This window comes from Balaenoptera musculus, chromosome 6, assembly GCF_009873245.2.
Source record: "Balaenoptera musculus isolate JJ_BM4_2016_0621 chromosome 6, mBalMus1.pri.v3, whole genome shotgun sequence".
Lineage (NCBI taxonomy): Eukaryota > Metazoa > Chordata > Mammalia > Artiodactyla > Balaenopteridae > Balaenoptera > Balaenoptera musculus.
Window position 1 is genome coordinate 41,624,713 of NC_045790.1, and position 23,686 is coordinate 41,648,398.

The window sequence follows — 23,686 nt, forward strand, 5'->3', positions numbered from 1 at the left end:
GAACCAACTTTTAATTTTATTGATCTTTTCTCTTGTTTTCTTCGTCTCTATTTCATTTATTTCTGCTCTGATCTTTATGATTTCTTTCTGTCTACTGACTTTGGGTTTTGTTTGTTCTTCTTTCTCTAGTTGCTTTAGATGTAAGGTTAGATTGTTTATTTGAGATTTTTCTTGTTTCTTGAAATGGGATTGAATTGCTATAAACTTCCCTCTTAGAACTGCTTTTGCTGTGTCTGATAGGTTTTGGGTCATTGTGTTTTCGTTTGTCATTTGTTTCTATGTATTTTTTTGTTTCTCCTTTGATTTCTTCAGTGATATCTTTGCTATTTAGCAGCACACTTTTTGGCCTCCATGTATTTGTGTTTTTTTACATTTTTTTTCCTATAATTGATATCCAATCTCATAGCGCTGTGGTCAGAAAAGATGCTTGATACGATTTCAATTTTCTTAAATTTTCTGAGGCTTGATTTGGGACCCAAGATGTGATCTATCCTGGAGAATGTTCCATGTGCACTTGAGAAGAAAGTGTATTCTGCCTCTTTCCGGTGGAATGTTCTATAAACGTCAATTAAAACTATCTGGTCTATTGTGTCATTTAAAGCTTGTGTTTCCTTATTTATTTTCTGTTTGGATGATCTGTCCATTGGTGTACATGGGGTGTTAAAGTCCCCTACTATTATTGTGTTACTGTTGATTTCCCCTTTCATGACTATTAGCATTTGCCTTATGTATTGAGGTGCTCCTATGTTGGGTGCATACATATTTATAATTGTTATATCTTCTTCTTGGATTGATCCCTTCATCATTATGTAGTGTCCTTCTTTATCTCTTGTAACAGTCTTTATTTTAAAGTCTATTTTATTTGATATGAGTATTGCTACTCCAGCTTTCTTTTGATTTCCATTTGCATGGAATATCTTTTTCCATCCCTTCACTTTCAGTCTGTATGTGTCCCTAGGTCTGAAGTGGGTCTCTTGCAGGCAGCATGGGTCTTGTTTTTGTGTCCATTCAGTGAGCCTGTGTCTTTTGGCTGTAAATTTAATCAGTTTACATTCAAGGTTATTATCGATATGTATATTCCTATTACCATTTTCTTTATTGTTTTGAGTTTGCTTTTGTGGGTCTTTTTCTTCTCTTGTGTTTTCCGCTTAGAGAATTTCCTTTAGCATTTGTTGTAAGGCTGGTTTGGTGGTGCTGAATTCTCTTAGTTTTTGCTTGTCTGAAAAGATTTTGATTTCTCCGTCGAATCTGAATGAGATCCTTGATTGGTAGGGTAATCCTGGTTGTAGGTGTTTCTCTTTCTTCACTTTAAGTATATCCTGCCACTCCCTTCTGGCCTGCAGAGTTTCTGCTGAAAAATCAGCTGATAACCTTATGGGGATTCCTTTGTATGTTATTTTTTGCTTTTCCCTTGGTGCTTTTAATATTTTTTCTTTGAATTCAATTTTTGTTTGTTTGATTAATATGTGTCTTGATGTTTTTCTACTAGGGTTTATCTTGTATGGGACTCTCTGCACTTCCTGGACTCAGGTGATTATTTCCTTTCCCTTGTTAGGGAATTTTCCACTATAATCTCTTCAAATATTTTCTCAGATCCTTTCTTTTTCTCTTCTTTTTCTGGGACTCCTATAATTCAATGTTGGTACATTTAGTATTGTCCCAGAGGTCTCTGAGATTGTCTTCAATTCTTTTCATTCTTTTATCTTTATTCTGCTCCTTGGCAATTATTTCCACCATTCTGTCTTCCAGCTCACTTATTTATTTTCTCCCTCAGTCATTCTGTTATTGATTCCTTCTAGTGTATTTTTCATTCCAGTTATTGTGTTGTTCATCTCTGTTTGTTTGTTCTTTAGTTCTTCTAGATCTTTGTTAAATGTTTCTTTTATTTTCTCAATCCATGCCTCCATTCTATTTCCAAGATTCTGGATCATCTTTACTATCATTACTCTGAATTCGTTTTCAAGTTAGTTGCCTATTTCCTCTTCATTTATTTGGTCTTGTAGGTTTTTACCTTGCTCCTTCATCTGTGATATAATTTTTTGTTGTCTCATTTTTTTTTTTTTTTGATGGGTGGGATTGTGTTCCTGTCTTACTTGCTGTTTGGTCTGAGACTTCCAGCACTGGAGTTTGTAGACTGTTGGGTAGAGTTGGATCTTGGTGCCAAGATGAGGACTTCTGTGAGACCTCACTCTGATGAATATTCCCTGGGGTCTGAGGTTATCTGTTAGTCGAGTGGTTCAGATTCAGAGCTCCCACTGCAGGAGCTCTGGAGAACCAAGATCATGCAAGCCATGCGGGGTGGCAAAAAAAAAAAAAAAAAAGAAAAAAGAAATAAAGGAGCAGAACAATAACTAAGAGTAAAAAATAAAATTAGATAAGAAAACTAACAGATGTGTTAGAAAGAATAAAAAAGTAAAAATATTGATGAAACAACAATCGGAGATAAAACAGAACCACAATAGTAAAAAAGAGGAGGAAAAAAGAAGCCGGAAAAGGCCTTGGCTGTGGGGAGTGGGGCTTAGGCAGGGACAGGGTTTGGGTGGTGGGCGGGGCCTATGCTTAGGACCCACAGGGCTGGAAAAAGCCCTGGGGGGTGTGGGTGTGGGGCTTAGACTCAACGCAGCAGAAGGGGCCCAGGTGTGCCTCTGGCCTTGGGGAGTGGAGGACCAGGTCCAGGACCCCAGCAGGCTCACTGGGCCCAAGTGGGCAGGGGAAACGCTAGATGTGCTCCCCCCCGATCCTCTGATTCCAGAGAGCCCATCCCTGTCTGCCTCTCCTCTTCTCCCCCTGCCTCCCTCCTATGCCCCTAGGACCGCCACAGCTGGAGGGGGCCTCAGAGGGTGGGGGACCTGGCCTGGGAGCCCAGCAGCCTTCCCAGGGCCGAGTGTTTGGGGGAATGCACAGTGTACCTCCCCTGATCCTACCAAAGTGTTTTTTATTTTTCCTGTCCCTGTTACTCATGAGATGGGGCTCAAGGGTTTTAATTGGAGCCATAGGTAAGGCATCATGAGATCAATTAAACCTCCCCAAACTGTGTGTCCCTCTGGCCTATGCTCATTCCTGTGTTGTGTAGTAGCCCCAAGAGGGCAAAGGAGAAGAGCTCTGGTATTACCCTTAACTCCATCTCTGGACTGTTTCAGGAGGTCCTGAAGTAAACAGCACTTTGAAAGTCTTCTGAGAACCTTCATTATATTCATTGATATATTATGTGAAACTTGGTATAGTGTGAAACTGCATTCATATGATGGTATCTATCTCCATGAAATTTCTATAGAGTTGTGTTTTGGGAAACAAACATATTCTTCATAAATGCACACACACATATTAGTAAAGAGTCATAAGTATCAATATTTTATACTATATTTTAACTTTTGTATATGGGAGTGACTTCAGAAATCTAATTAGGAAATCTGATTTTACAATGAGGAAATTGATATTCCAGAAAGAAACACAATGGCAATTCTTATTCCCACTAGAATACGGGTAGGCAGGGCTTAAACCCATAGGATAGTGCTCTTTCTGCCATAATTACAAGAAGATATATGGATACAGACAAAGATATAGATATATACCTGTAACACAAGATTGGTTGGAAACAAATAATTTCTAAACAATCTGGTATGTTTCAATGGGGTAGGAAATAAACCCCATTGATTCTAGCTTGAGTCTGAGTGGTTTGTTTTTTATTATTTTTTTATACTGAACACATACATCCCGTAAAGAAAAACAAATACTTAAAAGGCCAGATAATCTTGGTTACATATTATCATAACTGATGGAAAAGGGCTTCAACAAATGCTTTAATTTTATAGATCCTGTGCAGTAAGACTTAGTAACCTTTATAGTACTACCACAGAGTTTTGCCTATTAGTAGTTCTCAGTAAATCTATGTTAGTTAATTGAAGGGATAAAATGCAGGCACCTCTCAATTTGTTGTCTGTGAGAAAAAATTTATCTCATCTCATCACAGATTTATATGGAGCTGCTATGTGGATGATTGCATCTTCATGTGTTTAAAGGAAAAACTAAAGAAAGTACATTGTAATAAATGCCTACTAAATGACAGTCACTTTATATCTATTATCCCACTTAATCCTTAGCACATCCTTATGCCATAAAAATATAGCCTCTACGTACAGGTGAGGAAGTTGAGGCTTATGTCAACCAGTAAGAAGGAGTATTTTCAGGGTTGGAACCAAATTCTCTCTCACCACAAAGCCCATCCATTTTTTATACTATAATCAAATCTGTGATAAAGAGGCTTCATAATATGCTTTTCCTATTGTTATTTTCAAATATCGATGTGCCTGGGTGGGTCATAAGAAGAAGAAAAAGAAAGCAGAGTCAAGATTTTCAACCCAAATGGTATATACTGTTCTTTCTTTGTGTGACTCTACAGAGCATCCCAATACTGTGCAACTCTATTCATCTCAAGCCATATGGAAAGAGTTTTATGTTTTAAACAATTAGACTTGACAGCACTATTGTTTCTTTCTTATTTAATATCCCTCATCCCTGGAGCCCAGCCAGAATCTGTATTCTCTCTCTAAATTTAATTCTTATTCTTCGTACATATCACTCGGTTGTCAGGAGACAGCAACTTAATGGCATTTGTTCCTGTGGCTTAGGAGCATCTGGGTTATGTCACTTATTTAGCTGATCTCTTAGCTCAGAGGGAATAAAGTTCTTTGTCTAATGATCTTTCAAGGGCCTTGTCATTGGTGTTTTTGCTTTCCAGATCCTATGTTGTTCTGTAAATGTCATGAGATGACAAGATTTCTAGATATTTATTTGTTTCTGCTCAAAAGAGGATGGCAATTATAAATGTAGAAGGAGCAGTGAACAAGGATATTATAGAGGAGAAACTAACAAAGTCATAGTTGTTGGTGTGTAACTTGATGGACTGACAAGTCTAAAACTCCAGAGGAAATGGAAACAAAAGCTATGTAATGGAAAAAAAATACATCTCTATATTTTGTGTCATTTCAGCTCAATTCAATTCATTCAGTTCAGTTCAGATCAATTCACTTCAACATATATTTCTTTGAGCCCTCAGTGAAGAGCAGGTACTATCCTAGATGCTGAAACAACTTATGTTTCCTTAAGGTCTTGTGTGGCCAAGCAAAATGGAACCACACTGTAGATAGCTTTGAGAAAGTCCCTTTACCTCCCTGGGTTTCAGTTTCCTCATCTGTTAAAGGATGATCTCTTCCAGTCATTCACATTAGGTGACATTCCTTATGGGAAGGTTACGCTATAATTGAAAGAGCACTTGCTTTAAAATTGGTGATTACATTTTAGTCCCAACTCTGTTACTATTTAGCTGTTTGCACTTGGCAACTCACTTGGTTTTTTTGGGTCTCCTCTGAGAGATCAGAGAAAATGATTTTGAAGGTTCCCTTTTTGCCATATATTTCTATTAGACTGGCTATAACCTCACATGTCCATATTCATATTGCATGGAGTAAGTAATCAAACCATGAAGATTTTTGTTGTTGTTGTTGTTGAACCTAATTGTTATTCTTTACTCACAGTGGTATCCATACTGGTATGGTTTGTAAACTGTGACCACACAGACATGCAACTGGTGCCTGTGGCAGAAATCATGACTTTGTGAAAAAAGTCAAAAATTTCCAAGATGGATATCTCTTTGAATAGCAGAGAAGGTTCTGGCCAGATTTTAATTGGTGTGGGGTTTATGTTTGTCAACTTGCAGCAAAGAAATATTTTATTAAATTAACACTTATTGAGATCTGTTGTATTTATTACAGATCACTAAATATTGTAGTTTCCCTCTCTGTAGCATCCTTTCTGCATAAGGATTTCCCACCTGATCGACATCAGGCTTTTCCACGTGACTTGCCTTGGACAATAAATGTGAGGAAGAGTTAGATGTGCCACTTCTGAATGGAAGTTTTAAGAGAGGCAGTGAACAATTACTGGGTTCCCTTTCTCTCTACCCTGAGATAAGCAATGTCATAGGGTCTGAGGTGACATGGGACTTGGCATGAAAACACTGTGGAGCTGTCCTGTGATTACTGTAGTGTGATCAAGGATTAATCTTAAAAAAAAAAGGCTTTGCCCAAATCCATCTGGGAGTTTGGGCTTTTTGAGCTCTAGCTGTCCCAGACTCCTTGTATGGTACCTTACAATAAACACTGCACTTTCCTTCACCACACACACAAAAAAGGACTAGTCTTTTGTCTTTGTAATTTGCTAGGATTTCTTTTTCTGTTGCGTTATAATCCGGTCCTCCCTGAGTACTTGTGCTTGCTACTGAGAAATACAGTGGTGAGCAAGGCAAATCTAATCTTGGGTCCTTTATGAACATTTCAGTCAAGCAAGATGTTATAGTAATGTATCATGCATATTATAGTAGAGGAAGTATGCAATTCATGCATATATTGGGGGAAGCAAACCTTGATAATATGCATTTAAGCTGACAGTTTATAAATTAATAGGAGTGAAACTGGCTAAGGGCCAAGAGGAGGAAGAGAGTGTTAGCAACAGGAAAAAAAAAAAACAAAAAACCACACAGGCCAAGGCATAAGGGCTAGAAAGATCATGGGAGAGTTCCGGAACTCATCGCTGTGTGTGGCTTCAAGAGAGTCCAGGGGAACAGAGAAGAAACAGGGCTGGTTAGATACCATCAATAATAATAATATTGAGCATTGATTAACTTTGTTCTAGGGGCTTCACATACATTTTCTTCACGATTATTATCACCATTTTTATAGAAGAGGAAATTGAGCCAGAGAGAGGTTTAATAACTAGCCTGTAGTCACACAGCAGGAATGTGATTTTATCTGAAGGGCAATAGGAAATCGCTGAATGGTGTTACACAGAGGCGCCTCGTGAACAGATTCACATTTTCGAAAGATCATCCGGCTGCAGTAGGTTCCCAACTCCAAGTCCCACTCTGGGTGGAGGCAGCATGGGCCTCAACTTGTGCTTCTCTTATCAATCTGACTCCATTGACTAAAACAGTTGGCAAGATGGAAGCTGATAGCCAGCTCGAGCACTGCAGAAAAGGAGGTCACTCTTCAAAAATGCTTTTTAAAAAATTAATAAAGTTTATTATTTTTTAAAATTTGAATGATAGGGAGTGCTTCACGAATTTTCATGTCATCCTTGTGCGGGGGCCATGTTAATCTTTTCTGTATTGTTCCGATTTTAGTATATGTGCTGTGGAAGTAAGCACAGAAAAGGTGGTGTTTTGAAGGAGTGGGGTGTTCTATGCAAGGAGAAATATATTGTGGGTCTCAAGAGCATTTATATTTGGGTAATAGTTTTAATAACAATATAAATATAATGAATTGATCCTCCCAATGAGCCCTTGTACCTAGTTCAAATAATGGATGTGATGTTACATCAATATTTTGAGCATTTCAATTTACTTTTGACTGTAAAATAGATAATATAGTGCACAAGTTAAAGGCAGAGCCAAAAATCTTTAAAGCAGATTTAGTTAGTGGTCCACGTGTTCTGCCCTCCTTGTTGACTGAGGTTGAATAATAGTGGTCATAATTTGCCTTTCTCTTTGTCATAAGTAGAGAGATGTATAGACCTCGGAGGGAGAGAGCCGTTTGTGGATGACAGTGACATCTCTGACTGTTTTCTGTGAGTTGTTTGGTATCCATCAGAAGCCTCCAGAGACTTGAGCCTGACTGAAGAGGTCCCCAAGTCAAGATGCTAGGAGCTGTGATTAATATGTATGCTCTTCAGGATTTTGTAGGCTCTCTTCTGTTTCAACACAATTCAAAGGAAGAATTGTAGGTAATTTTGACATTTCTGGTTTGCTTTCTATAACCACCTCTATACACCATCCCTGGAACCCTGACTCTTTATTTTTCCCCTTCTCTTTTCCTTTTCTCCCTCCTCTTTTTTCTTTCTTCTTCCCTTCCCTGCTTGCTCCTTTGACTACACTTTTTCTCCTTTAAAACAGCCATTGTCTGTGGCAAATAACATGCTAGAAATGAGCTGACTGCCAATATGCATAGGAAGATTTCTTACAACAGAGAAAGGATGTTATGAGACATCGCACATACTAATCTTTTCATTTTGGTCTATAAAGACCCGAGTTCGGCCACTTTCACTCATATGCTTTTAAGGAGATGCTGCTAGGTCAGAATAGGAGATTTGGGGGGTGAGAGGCAGAGATTTGCAGCTCAAGTGTCCAGGAACACAGGTCGACTCTGCAATTGCGGCCTCTCTTTAACAGCCACAGGCAATGCGTCCTTTGCGGTACCATTTCGAGGGGCAGGCTTGACAGAGGTTTTTAATGCTACTCTTTCCAAACCAACTGTCTGGCCAGGGAAGTTGTCTGAAAAAATCAGTGCAGGCTTAGGGATGGTTTTTTGGAATTTTCCTAAAATAACCAATACTGAGTTGCCAGATCTGATAGCTCTTTTTATATATCTTGCAGCAGCTGGATCAAAATCTAATGAAGATGTTTGCATCTGACAATGGCAGGCCTGCACGTTTCTATCCTATTTCTTGAGTGCGCAAATGCATTTCATTTGGAAACATGAAAGGCATATTTAGTGACAACTGATGGTTCTTTGTTTTTTAATTCCCAATAATGTCTTCAGTTAGTGCTTTTGTTAACATTTTTGCATTATACAGTAGGTGACACAGGAAGATAATCAGTGTGCTGAAAGCAATGAAAGAATTTATATCCAACTTGTTCTGCCTATTAAATGGATCCATTCCATTCGGCATAGAAACACATTAACATCTTTACAGTGGAATGATTGTGGAAATAGGTTATTCATGGGGCCCGTGCATCTTCCTGCTGCTGCCATAAGACGTATCTTCTAGATTGGAGAAAAGGAATGAGCCATTTTTCTCCCCTTGGAACTGTAAACAGAAGTAAAACTATTAATAGATGCTGTAGCTAATCCTAAGAAGCTGCAACCGAGAGATTAAATAACGTTGTGAAGAGAGAAAACTGGAATGAAAGGGGGGGGTGGAGTGAGTTCCCCGATCACTGAGGTACATTAGACAAGGACAAACTGAAGGACTCCAGCTGATCAGAGGATTGACAATTAGTTTAAGAGGGGATTCCTGGTTTCAGCCAAGTAAATATCAGTTCATCTATTTCCTGAAAACTATTCTAAGGGGAAGATTTATGTTTTATTTTTTAAGTAGTAGTCAAGATGATTTTAAATGGAGTTTGGATGCCATGGTGATGCAGCTGAGCCTAAAGAGACTGCAAGGAACTTGTGGGCCAAAAGTTGTTTTGTGATTAAAGACACAAAACCCGGAAAACTGGGAGGCCTTTGGGTACATTCACAATTTGAGACTGGGACCCCATTTTAATTGCCACAGAGAATGTGTTATAACAAGGGGGATTGGAATGTAATTAAATCTTATACCTGGTATATTAGAAATGGTTAAATGTCCCCATGTTTTCTTCCTACTAATACTCTTGGACTTTTGTTCTGCCTCTCTTCAAAGAATACACGTTGATTGAGAGGCATTATGAGTCATCAGCTCTGCTAAGGATCCTTACATCTCTTCAGATCTTTACACAAATTGTGAAGTTGGCATTACTGAGACAATTTAGTACCATTCAAAGTGTGGTCCACGGACAGCACCATCATTATCACGACTTGGAAACGAGCAATGCAAATCCTCTGGCTCCACACCAGACCTAATAAAACAGAATCTCCAAGCTCGGGCCCCAGGCATGTGTTTTAACAGGCTCTACAGATAAAGTTTGAGAAGCAACATTTTATAGTTGAGGAATCTGAAGCTCAGAGTGTTTGGGTGATTTAAATAGTAAGACCACACACTGTCAGAAAAACAGGGTTGAATTTTGGCTTATGTCCCACGTAGGATCTTTCACAGGGTCACTGAACTATCTGGTCAGGGTCACACTTGGTCTCTGAAGGTGGTTTTTCATTAGGGAGCGGTGACTGAGAATGCTTGGAATCTATGACTGATTTGAGCTGTTTTTTCTCTGCCAGAATATAAATTCTCTTGTCTCTGCCAGTGTGCCTCACTTTTGATAGAAGCCAGACTGGCCCTGCTCCTGTTGTGTAAAGAGACCAGTAAAACTCAAATAGTGATTGGCTGTTTGGCTAAAGGGGTAAAGGATGAGATTATATGACCCCCATCTATTTCACCTATTGAAACATCATGGAGAGGACTGAATGTTGATCGTCTCTCAACATTTTTATACCTATTAAGCTCTGGGGGAAAGAATAGATCCTGGCATGTTATAGAAGTGAAGCAAATTTATTTGAGATTGCAGATCATTAAAAATCAGCAGTGAATTGACCTAGATCTAGGAGTTCATTGGGTGCATGAGAATATAGACCAGCACATGGGAAGGAGGCTTATTGATGTCTGGCCCTATTGACTGTCATTCTCCATGCTTGAATAAGCATTAACTCAGGCCTTTGGTATTCAGGCTGCACTGAGCCTTCAGAAAGAGCCAGATTCTCATTTGGATGTGACTGCCTTTACTGGCCTAATTTTGCTTTCACTTCACCCATTTTTTTGCCCTCTTTCTTGATAGCATTTGGAAGTCATGACCCAGAGCTTGAAATATGTTATTCACTCAATAAAGGCAGGCTTTCAAAACAAAATTAATGCTGTTGTTTGACAGCTGGTATCATGACTAACGGGTTTCAAGGAGGGAAGAACCTCTTGCATCTTATAGACTGAGGTTCAACCCTGAGTCTGCCACTTGCTAGTTTGTATGTCCTTGGACTTGTCACGTTTAATCCCTCGGAATCATCATCTCCTCCTGTAGGATAGGGAGTATTTTATATCTCATAGAGTGATTGCACTGATTAAACATGGGGAAACCATAGATTCAGTTTGCCCAAGACCATCCAGGATTATACCTGTTGTCTTGATGTAATTATGCATAGCATTCCCTTTCACTCTGAAAGTGTCCTGATTTAGATGATAAATTATACAGTCATGCTAATTAAATAAGATACTGTATATAATGTGTCACATCCCATTGCTATTCAGTAAATGAGAGCTATTATTTGAAATATTGCCTCTGGGAGTCCGTTGTACCTTCCTCCTAAGCCAGACTTAGTTTTCCTCCCTGGAAATTGAATGTTGGAACACTCAGGCCTGTGCCTATCTGTGCTAGAGGGTCTGAAGAGGCCGTGCTTCCCTTTCCCCCTCCTTCAGCAAGAGCCTGGGGCAAAACTCAATGGTCACTTCTGCAGAATCAAGTGTTGCTGTCGCCTATGGATAATTGGGCCATTGCTGTAGTGTTCTGGAGCTTTCAGATGACAACTCATGATTCAGCATGGAAGTATATTGCATTTAAGAGTACCTACTCAATGTCAGGTACTCTAAATCTCTGAACTTAAGATGGTCATTATTAGTTCTGTTTTACAAATGAGGATCCCAGACTCTGAGATGTTAAGAAATGTTTTTAAGGTCATACCTTTGCTAAGAGGAGAATCTAGAAGTTAAGCTCTTGTTTTTCTGTCTCCTGAGCTCTTTCCACAACAGTGCTCAAATGTCATTCATGAGGAATAATTCTAACACCACATGAAACGATGAGTAATACCAATCAGTTTAATATTATCCTTGGCTTCCTATCTTTGACAGGTGGAGTAGACACTCCCTGTCTCAAGGAAGGAGGATATTTCTAAAACCAACCTGTCACAATTTCTTTGATCTTAATGTTTTGCCCCCATATGCCCAACATAGATACAGCTTTTCAAAGATCATTGAGCATCCTGGGTATAAATTGCTGCTATCCTGCTGTCTCTGCCAAACATCCCCAAATGAGGATTATTCAAAAGCAGAAGGTTTCATTTGGGCTTGATGTGGGAGACACTAATGGACAAAAGGAGAGGAAGAGGAGAAAGAGAAAGAAAGGCAGGATGACGGTCATATCAGACCCATCTCCGCATAAACAGATGGAGACTTTTTGGAGAAATCCATTCCTTCCCACTTCTCTAAGCATTTTAGGCTAATTCTGACCTGCGTTAGGTAGATAAAGATAAATGTGAATTTTAAATTATATTTAATCTTCATTAAAGTAATTATCTCTCTTAATGAAGAATTTGCTGGGTTGTGGTTGTGCAATGAAGTATAAAATCCTAAGTGAATAAAATCAATTTCATTTTCAGGCTAGCTTTTCTGTCCATTAATAAACAAGGCACAGAAAATATATTTGCTCAGAGTCCTGCAGCCTGCTCATAGCTCACACAAAGCCAATACCACTTACAAAAGCAAGAAATTTGGCTCTCCATTTCTTAGCCTTCATTTTTCATCCCGAAGGAGAGTTTTTGCCCTGAGGAAGTTCCATGCGTTTCCACATTGGGGCTGTTTACTGGGCCCAGCAGTGAGACAACTGTGGGTGATATCTCATACCCAAACGACTGCTCTAATGCAATAGTGTTCGTATGGTACAGTGTATTTCATCTAAGTGCTCTGGTTTATTAATCACATAAGTATAAATTAGACTCTGGCATGCTTATGTTTCCTAATGTATGAAAATTGCTTATTTATTTCCATGCTGTTACAATGGAAAGAAACAGACTTGTTCTAAATAGCAGTGTACTGTAGTGTGAAGCAATTAAGTGAGTTATGCATGCCCTTCAGGAAGAGGATAATGGGGAAGTGGTGCCAGCTAGTCTTCATGGCTGCTGGTAAAAGGAAGAAATGGACATGTCACAGAGGAACAGAGACTTGTCCATATTTCAGTGCAAGCATGTGAGCCTATTATTGTAGCTGAATCTCAAGATTTAGCTCTCATAAACTTGCTGATTGCCTTAGTTGCAACTTGGAAAAAAATACAAAAGAAATGAAAAGTGCATAACCCATGGGTAAGAATTAATGACGTTAATGACAAACTTCACCTTTATCTTTACTTCTCTTTCTTTCAGGCACCACTCTTCCCCCTAAAACTTGACAAAAACAGATGCAAACCACCCTTCAAAACATAGTATCCACACATTACCACCCCTGCTGGTGGAGGCAGCTATAGTTCAGTGTAAGAAGAAGCTCTACGCTTCCTTCCATGGAGTATGAATTTCCATATATTGGGTTATTGACTTATTTGTTACTTATTATTAATTAAATTACATAGCATTTATTATATGCCAGGTTCTGTTTGAAGTGCTTGTTTACTTAATCTTCATAACAACCCTATGAAATAGTTGCCCTTACCGTTCTTATTTTACATATGTGGAAACTAAGGCACAGAGAGATTAAACAACTTGCCTGAGGTTACTTAGCTGGTAAGTGGCCGAGCTGGGATTTGAACCCGGCCAGCCTGACTCCAGAGTCCATGCTCTTTACTGCCACGCCTCCTTGATTCTATCATTTTTGTGTGATCAGAGTCACATCCCTGAACCCCTCAGAACTTTGGTCCTTTCTTCTGTGAAATGAGGGAGGTAACATTCACTGAGGGCTTCCTCAGGGCCACGTTCGGCTCTTTATAGATGTCATCTTATTTGACCTTTAACCCTTACGTTTTACATGTGAGAAAACTGGCTCAGAGATATTTTGTAGCTTCAAGGTCACATAGAGTGTAAAGGATGGAGCAAAGTTTCAGGCTCAGGTTTGCCTATTTTAAACTTTGCATTTCTTCTCTCATATTGTGCAATTAGGGCTCTGAGAGGTCATGCGAGACAATATATGTGGACGCAACTAACACTTACTGGCACATTAAACACCCAGTAAAAGTTGACCTTGCAAGTTCTTGGCAAATGTATAGAAAGGTTTGTTATTATTGTCAGTATCTTGGTCTGATGGTCGCAGAGCAAAGCGTTCTTAATGGGAGGATGTGCCCTATAGGAGGCTTATCTATTAATAGCCAGTAGTGATGCTTACTGCACTTATCACTATGAGACTTTAGTTCAGAAGGTTCTGAAATGGAAAAACTGATCCAGATTGCTTAATCACAAAATTATAGACCACATTCCTCTTGAATTCTCTCCTAAAGACATGGCTTCTGTGGCTATCCAGGAGCTTGATAGGCAAATTGCTTTTTGAAATCTTTTTTGGATTGAGAAAATAACACAGAACATACAAGGACACTGCATCAAACGCCACGTACTCACTACCCAAGATGAGCACATTTTTAGTAATACTGGTTTCAGATCATTAAAAAATCATATGTAAATGCAGATAGATTAAATTCCCCTATATTCCCATTATAAATCATATTACCTTTCCTCTTTCCTTCCTTGTTTCCTTCTATCCAACCACCATCATAAATTTTGTGAATATACAATCCATATCATTTACTTTTAAAAAAAATTTATTGAAGTATATTTGATTTACAATGTTGTATTAATTTCTGCTGTACAACAAAGCGATTCATCCATGAAACAGAAACAGACTCACAGACATAGAGAACGGACTTGTGGTTGCCAAGGGGAGAGGGTGGGGAGAGAAGGATTGGGAGTTTGGGATTAGCGTATTATTTACTTTTTAGCTAATACGTATGTAACCACAAACAGCAGATGTCAATACACATATCTCTAGTTAATCCGCTGATTTCTGGATAGCATTTCATTCTCTGAATATGGTGAAATTTATCAATATCCCTTTTTTTAGACAGTTGAATTATTAACAGTTTTGGTCATACATAATTGAATACTGATTTTTAGTTTTCATGATTAGGATTGTGTCAGTATGGCTCACAGCTTCATCATTAGGTTCCTATTTCTTTTTCTCTTGGTAATATCATTCCTGGATTCTTTGGCCCTCTTGCTTTGACCTGTACAGGACCTGGTATTTTGCCGTCCTCCCAGATTTCGCTTCATTATCATCCTGGGACTCTCCTTCCTTTCTCTCTGGTTGGCCTGTTTCTGGGTCGCACATCTTGCTGGTCCTGTGAAAGATTGTCTATTGTAAACGTAGCATCACCGTCATCCTTTTTTTTTTTTTTTAATATTCTCTGCATTGAATGGAAGGAGTTTGAAACTCCTTTTTCCATAATTCTTTTTCTCATAGAATTTTGAGTTAGAGCCTCCCAAAGACAGGTACTTGCATGAGATTTTTGGAAGGCAGAGGAGAAGACGTTATTCTCTAGTGGCAGTTACATGCAGACCTAGATGAACTGCAAGCTCTTGAGAATAGCGCTGGCTATTCTGGAGGGGTCTGCAGGCAACTGGGAAGGAATTCAGCTCTTTCTCTGAAACCCACTTCGCTAGCATCACCATTGGCTGTGTAATCTTCGAATTCCCTTTATGAAAGCCCTTTCTACTTGGAATATCTACACTGATTTTTGATTGACTATTGTATTGTGTTTGAGCACACCCTCCAGTAGCTAACCTTACACTTGATTGATAGCTTGCCGGGTACAAAAGTCAAGATCAGAAATATTTTTACCTTGGAATGTGTAAGGTATCTATACACTGTCTTTAAGCTTTCATTTTGTTTATTATTGGTTGTTTGTTGTTAAAAAGTCTAAGACGTCTGATATTCTGATTCTTGATTCTTTTTTTTCTTTTTTATGATTATTGATTCTTTACATGTGAAATCCAGCCTCTGCCTGCTATCCCTCATCCCTCTGCCCCAGAAGCTTATAAAATTTCTCACAATGTACAGTTTCAATAATATGAAGATTGTGTGTTTTCATATGGTCATTATCCTGGGCAATCAATGGTCCTATTTGGAAACTCTTTCTCTTTAGTTCTGGGAAACTTTCCATTTTCATTTTTGGTAACTTCCTTCCTTCCTTTTTCTTTGCTTTCTCTTTCTGTCACCTCTGTTAGTCATAGGTTTATGATTCTGGCTCTGTTCTTATATTTATTTATTTTTGTCCTATTTTTAAAAAAGAATCTCTTTTTGTTTTAATTTTGGAGAGTTATTTTTGATTTTATTTTAAAATGTTTATACTGATTTTTAAAATTTGGTAATTGGGGATATTCAACACTACTGGTATTTCTGTATTGATGTTAAATTTAGCAATTTTATAGAACTATTTTCTATTTTTTCCTATGAATTTTCTTGGAATTTTTAATGGATATGTATTTTTCCATCTATAAATAATGACAGTGTTTTTCTTTTTTCCCTCTCAATCTTTATGTCTTTTTTGGGGGGGGGGGTCTTTTTTATTGTCTAGGAACTCTAATACAATGTTGATACTGCTGGGGAAAACAGGTATCCTTGTCTTAACTTACTGTTCATGGGAGAAATTGTACATTTTATCGTGTAACATGTGGTTACTTTTTGCTCTCTTTGACTGTGACCCTTTGTAAATTTAAGAACAGTTCATTCCAAGACTAATTTACTAAGAAATTTAGTTATGTATTTTTAAATAATACAAGAATTTTATGTCAGCAGTTTTTTTTCTGCACCTACTGAAATGACTGTTTAGTTTTTCTTCTTCGTGCTATAATTCATGATGTATTTCTTATTTTTCTATTTTTGAATAAAGATGACCTATTTCTAAAAAACTATTTTGGGCCTACTGTGTTAAGAGATATTACAGACTTTCACTTCATTCTTTCTTTGTGTTTTTTAAAAATCAGATTTTAAGATATTTAAATTTATATAATCTATATTTTAATTATAAATTATCAAATTTTAAATGCATTTTTTGATCTAATTTTTTGTAGTAGTATTATTAATATCTTTTAACTATAACTATGCTTCTAACTTTTTAACTCCTAATATATATTTTTACATTTTTCTTTTATCTTTGATAAACCTTCCCAGAGGTTTGCACATTTTATAGGTCTTGGCAGGAAAAAAAAAAAAAAATTTAAAAACTTTGCTTTTATTTTCTTGAATTTTTGCTTTCATCTTTATTATTTCTTATCTTCTAAATTTACTAAATTGTACATTTTACTTTGTTTTTCCTGGTAGTTGATTTGAATGCTAAATGGATTTATTGTCAATATTAAAAAACAAGAAATTTAGAGCTATATATTTTCTTCACGAATTTATTTGGCTGCATTGTAGAATTTTGAAATGTGGACTTTCTTTTTAAAATTAATTTCAAAATATTTGAAAAATTTTCTTGTACTTTCATATTTAACTCATGAATTAGAGTACATTTTAATGATCTAAAAGTTTATTTTATCTTTTCTAAAAGTATCTTTTGTTGTTTTCTTATTAACTAGCATTTATAGTTAAAAACTATTAATATATTTATTTTAGTTGAAATTTTTTTGTGTGATTTATTATATAATCTATTTTCAGAAATAGGCTCTAAATATATTTGTTAGATTAAGCTTAATAATTGATCTATTTGTTTCTGGCGTGTATTTTTAAATATCCCACTATACTTGTGGAGGTAACAATTTTTTCTAGTAATTCATTCAGCTTATTCTTTATATATTTTAGAAAATGTTGTTAGATGCTTACCAGTCTATAGTTGTTTTATTTATTTTGTGAATTTCTGTCTTCATTTTTATGTCATATTCCTCTAGATTGCTACTAGTGCATTTTGCTTTCAATTTTGTTTCACCTAACAGAAATATTGCTCTGCCAGTTCATTCATTCATTCGTTCATTCATTTATTAGCAGTTTTAATGAGGCAAAATGCATAAAAAGTAAACTGCATATATTTAAAATATACCATTTGCAAAGATCTCTGAAATCCTTACCTCAGTCAAGAAAGTGAACATATATCATTTCCCAGAATTTCCTTGTGCCCCTCTGGAATCATCCCCTCCTGGATTTCCCTGCCTTGTACCCTGACAACTACTGATCTACTGTCACTATAGGTTAGCTTGTATTTTTCAGAATTTTCTATAAATGTTATTATACATTATATAGTCTAGTTTGAATGGCTTCTTTCACAGAGTATAATTATTCTGAGATTCTTCTTGTTTGCATTGTTACTGTTGGCACCAATATTGGTCTTGTTTTTCTATTCAATCTGACAGTCTCTGTCTTACTTGAGGTGTTTAGACAATTTACATTTTTTAAAAAATTGTTATTGGAGTATAGTTGATTTACAATGTTGTTTAGTTTCAGGTGTACAGCAAAATGAATCAGTTATAAATATACATATATACACTCTTTTAGATTCTTTTCCCATATAGGTCATTACAGAGTACTGAGCAGAGTTCCCTGTGCTATACAGTAGGTCCTTATTTGTTATGTATTTTATATTAATATATAGCAGTGTGTATATGTCAATCCCAATCTCCCAGTTTATCCATCCCCTCTTTTCCCCCCTGGTAACCATAAGTTTGTTCTCTGCATCTGTGACTGTATTTCTGTTTTGTATGTAAGTTCATTTGTACCATTTTTTTTAGATTTCACATATAAGCGATATCATATGATATTTGTTTTTCTCTGTCTTACTTCAATTGTTATGACAATCTCTAGGTCCATCCATGTTGCTGCAAATGGCATTATTTTGTTCTTTTTTATGGCAGAGTAATATTCCATTGTATGTATGTACCACATCTTCTTTATCCATTCCTCTGTCATTGGACGTTTAGGCAACCTAAATGTCCATCAATAGACCATTTACATTTAATGTCAATTTGTAGGTCTACCAACTGGCTATTTGTTTTCTCTTTGTCTCACCTATTTTTTAGTTCCCTTTTTCTCTTTCACTGCCTTCTTTGGATTAATTGAATATTATTTATAGTTTCATTTTACCTATCTTTTTGGCTCATTTGTTATAATTCTTAATTTAAGTATTTGCTTTTGGGTTCAAAATATACATACTAAACTTTTCAGTCTACCTTGAAGTGATATTATACTGCTTCATGTATAGTATCTAGATTTTATTTTCCTTATTAAGTTTTAAAAATATCCGTATTTATAGTAGGACTTCTAATGGTCTAATTTTCATCTCTCTCTGTTCTTCATTAACATCTGCCTGTTTTTAGCTTACAATTTTTGTAATTTTTATAGATCATATTCTTTATTTGAAGACATTAAGCCTATTTTATGTCAAGGTTTTTCTGAGAGTTTTCCATGATTTCCATTTTATTGGGGCTAAATTTATCTCATTTATTGTTAAGTTTGTGGTTATCTTTCTACATGTTCTGAGTATTTTTTAAACTTTTTTCTTCCCTTATCTAGCAGGCAGATACTTGCATCCACCTAGTTTTCCAATCCCTCAGTCTCATATTAATGGCTCAGGCGCCTATTGTGTTTCAATTTTAATCTTAAGGAAGATGCAGCCCCTGGACCAGAAAGCAACTTGGCTCTGTTATTCTTTGTATCTGTTCATGTATGTGTGTGTGTGTGTGTTTTAACACAGTGGTTTTCAACCACATTTAGTTCTAAAAGCACTTGGAACTTTTAGTCAGCCTTCTTCTTCAGGAGGGAAGCTTGCTCTAGCCCTCAGTTCAGTTAGTGATTCTATCTCTATTTCATATAAAGAAAAGTGTTCTGTTTTTCCCTGTTGCTGTGCAGCAGTGTAGGAATTAAATGTATAGTTACTTTTGTCTGCTTGCAGACCTGGAGCTCAGCAGGCTCTTGGCTCCATCCCTGCTCATCATTATGAGTTTCTATTCCATTTCTTGTTCACTGTACTATATATCTAATTTGGGGCCCTAAATATGTCTTTAATTTTCATGTTAAATATTTTATTTTTCATTTTTATTTTGGAGCAGTACAAGGAGAAACTCACAGAGTCATAGTTATTTAGAGTTTCCTCTCCTTTTCTTTCCCAAGACATTGATGATAAATAGTTTCATTCTTATTACAAAAATAAAAAAAAACTATAAAGTCACCAAAAAGTGAGTGAAACCCACTTTACTTTGTTCCTAGAGAATCTTATTTGTGATATGAATATGCCTAGTCCTTTCCTCAACTCCATATAAATTTGCCTTTTGGTGTAAGAATTTGAGAAGCAGAAAATCAATTATAGGTCTGGTATGACCTATACTGTAGGGTAGTTAGGGATGATTGGTAATGGTTTTTTTAATAGTTATATTTCAAATTTAAAATCAAATTGAACTGGAAAAATAAATTACAGAGACATGCCATTCTCTCTGAGCAAAATAAGCCTTTCCAATACAGTAGAAACAAATCCAAGTCTTCCTGGGGCATTCTGGGCCTCTCTCTAGAATTAGTACTTTACCTCTTATATTTCCCATTGCCATTCTCTGCTTGCCTCTACTAGTAGGGGCTCTCGCAATTATGGAAATTTTTAACTTAGAAGAAACAGTTTGTTGTTTGCTTCCATCCTACGTAGTGCTGTGATGTGTCCCTTTTTTCCCTCAGATAAGCTGGAGATGGAGGGAAAGAAACACCTCATTTTTGCTATTCTCATTCCCAACAAACTCTCGCATCCTCATTAAAGCTCCACAAACATGATAACACCTGCATCGGGCCACCTGCTTCTGTTTGTGTGACACAAATAAATTCTTCTCAGAGGTGACATTGGAACTACTACGATGCTTCTGAAGATACAAGGGATTCTTGATCTGATTTCCTTTAGAAAGGAGTTGCTTGCCTTGATACAATTTAGGCCTTTATATTTGTATTCCTAACACTTTAAGAAAAAAGCTTAGATGAAAGGTAAAAAATAAAATCTTCATTTAAACACTGAACTATTTAGCAATGATTAATAAGTGATTTTCTAAGATGATCTGAATATTTAGCTGTTCACTTTTGAGGAGTTTCCAAGAGCCTGGCTACTGGAGTCAGGCTATCTGAGCTCAAGTGGCTCTGCCATTTATTAGCTGTGTGGCCTTGAGCAATTTACTTAACCCCTCTGTGCCTTGCTTTCCTCATGTGTAATATTTGAGATTGTAGCTACATTATATGATGTGGCATGTATTTAATGAATTAATATATGCAAAACACTTATAACAAAGCCTAGAATATAGTTAACACCTAGTAAATGAAAAATTTTAAACTTTTTTTTATCATCTATGGTGTGTTAAGCTTTAGGCACTAGGGATACATTAGGAAGCATGATACAGAAGTTCTCTGCTGTCAAAGAGCTTCCATTTTAGTGGAAAAAACCAATATAAGTGAGTATAAGTGAAACAAGTAATCAAGATAATTACAACTAGTAATATGTGCCATGGAAGAAAAGAAAATAAGATTCATAATTCCTAATGCTGGAATTGAAATTGCTAACTGAAGTTGAGCAAAATATAAACACTTCTCCTCAGATTATATCAAATTCTCAGAACTACTTGGCCTGAGGCCATATAAAAAGTATGGATGGTAGCTCCAGAACTTGAGCCTAATTCTGTGTATACTGCCCTCTTATGTTGGAGAATTGTGTGTTTATCTTTTGTCACCCTCTTCTATTACCATGGACCATTCTCCCTGTAAGGATTTCCCCTTAGACCACTGATCCTGATTATTCTCAACTTAACAATTTTCATATAAGTGAGATCACTTGCTTCCAAATTCACCATTGCAGTGGGCTGCAGTCCAGATCGGAGCTGCATCAATATTATTTTATCTTATATTTTTTTCTTGTATTATGCTTGATTCCAATAGGTACATTTCATAACTGATGAGCTCATGTATAAAAGTAATAGAAATGAGATTACTTCAGGAATATAAATAGAAGCATATAAAATTGTGTAACTAAAAAATGATGGTGTACTTTATTTTGCCTATTGTTCAGATGGTGGACTCATAAGACCCCAAATGATAATACTTCTGAACCTACAGTTTATTTTCAGAAAAGGACACACAATAGCAACAGCATATTGTGTTAGAATAGCAGTAAGGATATTCATTGGAGCCAGGGACTGCTTCATAGCAAATGGTTTGATGAAGCCGGAAGTTGGCCCCTATTCTCCTTCCTCTGCAGGGCCATATCAGATGTGCCTTCCTTCTCAGATCAGGAACAAATTATGTGTGCGTGGAAAGCCTCAGAACCAGAAAGCCCAAGATGGCGTCTCAAGTGTGGCTTATTCTCCTGTTGGGTACGTAGGTACATTATTGCTATATGACCAGACCCAATGGCAGAGTCCTCTGGGTCTCACCGAAACTGCATGCAAACCATCAATCTTGCTCTAATTAATAAACAATGCTGATGGGCTGGTACAGATGGCCCCCAAAACTTGTTCCAAAACCACACTATTAAAAACTGCACTTCATGCCTTGACCAGATGTCAGTGCCATGCATGTGTTTCAGAAAAACAGATCAGACCAGTTCCAGGCCTACTGGAATTAACCCTCTTAGCACACCTATTTTAATGATGAGTTAAATCTAATCCCTTCAGGGTTTCTACAGTTGCCTCTATATTTAGTATAGAAAAAATCACCACAGATTTCTGAGTAAGAGTATTGTATAGAATATAAATGTAGCTCTGCTCTGAGGAATATGGATAGTAGAAATACAGAGTGATGGATTTTAACTGTTTTCTATTAAAATTCTCAGAGTATTAAGAGATTTGGGAAGACTTAAAAAGAGAAAACACTGATCTCCAGACATCACTGAGGGTTTATTAGAACAAGTCACACCACAGAAATTTATTTTCTGATGTATAAATAATACAACAGTCTGCTGAATATTCATAATCATTTTAATTTGCAAAGCATTTGACAAAGAATGTTGTGATATTTTTGTGGATAATGTGGAGTAATATGGTATAGACAAATGGAACTTATGTCTGGTGGAAAAACTGTGCCCAATTTGTTTTTGTTAGTGAATTGGTACTAACATGGGAGGAGATCTTTAAGAGGCATGTCACATAAGACCCAGTGAGACACAAATATGGAAGAGATAGTTAATATGCTCCAAAGATGCAGAGATGGTAATAAGCTGTAAAGCTGGGCCAAAATGATTAAAACTGCATTTAATTGGCATCTATCTGTCATTTAACACTAGCTACTATTTATCAAATACTCCTAGATGCCAGACACTCTGCTGGCCTTTATAATCGTTAACTCACTGTGTATTTATAACCTGATAAGGTAGGTATTCTTACTGCCTCTGGCATCTAGATGTGCTCACCAAGGCCCAGGGAGCTTAAATAACTTGCTTGAGGTTATACAGCCTGTAAGTGGTGAAGACAGGTTTCAAACTCAGGCAATTTGATTCTAAATCTCATAGGTCTCAGTTGGAATCAAGAAAAGGATTAGGAAAACCTGATTGATAATCTTAACAAAATATTTGAAGTATACAACATGCTTAATATAAACCCAGTGAAATATCCTCTACAGCTACTGAAAAACAGGCTGCATTAATTTTCCTCCCTCTTTTCCCCCATTCATTCCCATTGCTTTAAGAGTAAGTAATAAATTCTGTTTTTTTGTTTTCACTTTGCTGAAAAACTTTTGAAATCCTTTTTTTCAACTTTCATTTTAGCCTCATCTCCCATTTTCCTCCCCACACTACACAGTAGTCCCTTTGGGCCAGGGGTCCCCAACCCCTGGCCCTGGACCGGTACCAATCTGTGGCCTGTTAGGAACCGGGCCACACAGCAGGAGGTGAGCTGCTCCGCATCACTCCCCATCGTTCTCATTACCGCCCGAATCACCCCCTTCCCCCTCCCCGTCGGTGGAAAAATTGTCTTCCAAGAAACCAGTCCCTGGTGCCTAAAAGGTTGGGGACTGCTGCTTTAGGTTATTTCTGTTTGCTCAAACTTGTCCTGGATGTTCCTGTTCCTTTGCAAATTAAACTATTGAAACCTTATCCTTCTTTAAAGTCCCAGGTCAAATTCTCTCTCCTCCAGGGGTAGCTGAGATGCTGACAGAACTATACAAGAGTAGAAATTATTGTCATGATAATGATGTATTAATTATTTATGTGCCAAAGGATACCACACTAGGAAGGATTTGATAAATAGTAGCTAGT

The 23,686-nt window shown here is 37.0% G+C and overlaps 1 non-coding gene across 1 annotated transcript; it reads right to left on the reverse strand.

Moving 5' to 3' along the window:
- Positions 1–7,094: 7,094 nt before the first annotated feature.
- LOC118897637 lies at positions 7,095–7,201 on the reverse strand. Its single transcript, XR_005020522.1, has one exon. It is a non-coding gene; the product is annotated as a U6 spliceosomal RNA (small nuclear RNA).
- Positions 7,202–23,686: the final 16,485 nt, after the last annotated feature.